Source organism: Zalophus californianus, chromosome 8, assembly GCF_009762305.2.
Source record: "Zalophus californianus isolate mZalCal1 chromosome 8, mZalCal1.pri.v2, whole genome shotgun sequence".
Lineage (NCBI taxonomy): Eukaryota > Metazoa > Chordata > Mammalia > Carnivora > Otariidae > Zalophus > Zalophus californianus.
The window spans coordinates 132,449,874-132,453,763 of record NC_045602.1 but is presented as its reverse complement, the minus strand read 5'-3'; positions in this window follow the sequence as shown (position 1 = coordinate 132,453,763).

Below are 3,890 nucleotides of genomic sequence, written 5' to 3'. Positions count from 1 at the left end.
CAGTGAATTCTGTCTGGAATGTTTTTATTTTGAAAACATACTTTCCGGGTCGATGAATTATAAGGCAAGAAACAAAAACCAGCCACATGGACCAAAAAATATGACAGATCGGTTGGCAATTTTAAGGACTCCTTTCTTCAGCTGGTGACTGTAATAGTTGCACACATCAATTCTACTTTTATCTCATTAGCCAGAGCCTCATGAGTCACATGCCCTTGGCTTCACAGAGGACTGGGGAAGTGGGAAAATGGAGGCTACATTCCAGGCAGCCATGGGCCAGGCTAAGTGCGGAAGTCTACAGCAAGGGCAGAGGGCTGTTGGCTTGAGGACCGGAACAGAGAAACCTGAAGGCACGGAGTGACCCGTGAGGAAGCTACGGGGGGATGGGGGGTTGGTCACCGGTCATCCTAACATCCTCCTATCTTAACGTGGCTAAAAACAAATTCACAGTCTCCCTGACGGTATCCCCCGCTAGTATTTCCTATTTTGTCAGTTAGCATGTTTTTAGCTGAAAATAGCATAAAGCTCAGCCACCAGAATCTCAGGCCAAAGACACTTATTGCTGTAGTTGACGAAATCTAAGATGCCGCTAATTTCAAAGTGCACCACCCCTTTATACACCCTGGTAAGGAAGAAAAATCACCACCAGCCTCGCTTTTCACGTCAATGACAAACCACAACAATTTTTAATGGCTTTATTGAGGTATAATTGACATACAGCAAACTGTGGATCTGTGAAATGTAAAATTTCATAAGTTCTGACATATGTGTACACAGTGAAGTCATCCTCACAATCAAGGCGATAAATATATCCTTCATCCCCCAGAGTACTCTCATGCCCCTGCTGTCTCATGCCACCGTGCTGTGGGCTCTGGTGGTATCGTTTTGCAATCAATGTATCAAATCAATGCTTGTACACCTTAAACTTACTCAACATAATGTGTCAATTATATCTCAATATAGCTTGGGGGAAAAAATCATATTTTTCTATACCTATTGTGCCACAACTTACCTTTCCCCCTCCTCCTTTCGCGGAGACCTGCACATTTGATCTGTGTAGATCTAGTTCATTAACCTGCTGAACCACATTCCGTCATTTGACAATAATACATTTTATTTCTCCTTTCTCTACTGATGGACATCTAAATTATTTCCATTTTATACCATTACAAGCAACAGGCATTAAATTGTTATGCCTAAAACACGAAAGAAGATCATCACCATCATAATATCCTTCTTTAAAAAAAATCTAAAAATCACTGACAGTCATTAACACTCAATATCAAAATTCTTAAAACCTATAGCTGCTTGTGGGCTCTTTTTATGGAATCAAATACTCAACAGGCCTTCTAAGGAGCAAGTGCAATAAAGAAGTCTGTTTTGCAGAAGCTTTGCAGGGAGAATAAAAAACTGAACTAATATATTTTAAATATTTCTTTGATTTCCCTTGTAAGCTTCAAACTATAACTCTTACATCAGTCCATTTAAATCACTGCAAACATATAACCATGACTGATAGAGGCAGGGACAAGCAAGACATTGCATTCGTATTTTAGCTCAAAGAAGGATTACATCTGGCCTTCCTCTTGAAGGGACTTCAGGAGATCATGTTCGGTGTGCACAGAGAATACAAGCCACACTCCTCGTCCGAGTTCAAACATGCCTGTGGGTCCTCATGCACCTCCCGGACGTCAGCTCCCTCTTGCCCCTGCGCACTCCCCTCCCGTCCACAAAGACCTTCCTTCCATTCCTGAGGTACACCACACTCCCGCCTCCGCACCTTGGCATTCCCTTGTTCCTCTCTTTGCAAACTCTCCCTTCAGATTTTCACATGACTTACTCCTTCTTGTTATTACGTCTCAGCTTGGGTCACCTCCTCTGAGAAGCCTCTCATGATCTCTGAATCCCAATCCACTTGGTTAGCTCCTTCTAACCAAGTCACTTGCCCTCATAAAACCCTTTTATTTTTTTCAAAATACTCGTGACAAATTGACATTCCCTTGTTTAATGATATGTTAGCACGTCTCCTGTCTCTTCCCCACCCTCTATGAAACTGAGCGTGAGTAGGAACCTTTCTGACTTGTCCACTATGAGCCTCGGTGCCTAGGGCAATGCCCCGCATTGATGAATGAATGAATGAATGAATGAATGAATGAAATTAAAGCAACACAAACAGTGTCTGTAGGCTACTATTTATCATTACATGTGGTATCATTACCTGAGATACTGAACAAATGGTAGAAACCTAAAACAATGTCTGCCTTGCCTTCCCTGTATCTCTTCCTCTGATGTGAGCCATCTGTAGGTAAACACACCTCCTCACTGCATTGCCTTCAATGAAGGCAATTAAACATCAATGGATAGGACCCAAGATATACTTTTTCTTAGAGGCATTGTGCACTAGATAAAGAAAGAAGTCCAAGCAAACAAGCAAAAACAACCAACAACGATGGCCATTTGAGTCAAACAGAGTTGATCTGAATTCCCACCCTGCTACATACTCTTGTCTCTGAAGCAGTATTCCCCCACCAGGACAATTTTGTTACCCAGGAGATATTTGTCTGGAGACATTTGGGTTGTCGTAACTCTGTGGGGTGTGGAGGGGAGCTACTTGCGTCTAGTGGGTGGAGGCCAGGGATGCTGCTGAACATCTTAGAATGCACAGAACAGCCCCACAATAAAGAATTACCCAGTCCCGAATGCCAATAGCACTACAGTTGGGAAACCCTGCTCTAAACAAATTACTTAATCTCTCTTGTATTTCATTTCATTTTCTCATCTGCAAATTGGGCATAAATAATATCAACCATGTAGGATTACTGTGGAGATTAGTAAACATGTGCTTAAGGCTCATGTCTGGAGCATGATAAGTCAACAAGTAAACTATATGTTTATTATGAGCATCACATGTTATATTGTTTATCATTTCTCTTTATTAGTTGCTAAGGCATGTGGCTCCTTCTATGGTTGGGGTTCTCCTTCTTCTCTTTGATCCTCAGTTCTTAACAGATGGCCTGGCACTGAGCAGATGCTTACTTAATGTGGTCTTGATAAATTAAATTAAATATTGAATTGCCTAAAATATCTTAAACTTTGCTCATCTTATACTTTGTCCCTTTCTCTCAAAATTAATTTGGTCACTCCAATCAGTCCTGTCCCCTGTATGATTAAATTTTTTATTATTTTCTCATGAATCACCTTGCTGGCCTCTTAAGTCAAAGATTAAATTATAAAACATGGAAATTAATGATCTGGACCCTTACCTGTCTTTGTCTGGACTATAGACAAAGTGGATGCACACACTGGCCTTCTTGTTATTTCTCCACAAGCCATCCAGGTACCTACCTGCCTCAGGGCCTTTGCACTTCATTCTGGCTAGAATGCTCTTCTCTCTGGATATCAACATGAGATCTTAATGTTCTTTCTTTGGTGACAATGGGGTTGAGTGTTATGGTATTTTTGTTAGTGTATTCTAGGTAACAACTTTTTGTCAGTTGTGTTACAAAAAACTTCTGGCCTGAGCTTGTCTTTTCTTTTTCTTTATGGTATCTTTTAATGGAGTCGAACTTCTTGATTATTTCTTTCATAGTCATTTTTGCATCTTTTTGAAATAAATCTTTCAGTATCCTAATGTCATAAAATATTTTATGCTTTTCCACAAGGTTGAAAGTTTTGCTTTTCACATTTAAGTCTTTAATTCATTGTGAATGACTGTGCCATGGAAGATTGGAAGCCAATTCATTTATTTCCACGTGAAACCACTGGCAGTAGACCTCTTTCCACATCTGTCTAAGGTGTCTCACCTGTCAGAGAGCCAGCTTCCCTTTGTGGGTCAGCTTCTGGATCTTCAATTATAGGCTTGTCCCAGGGCCACTGCCCACTCCCTTATG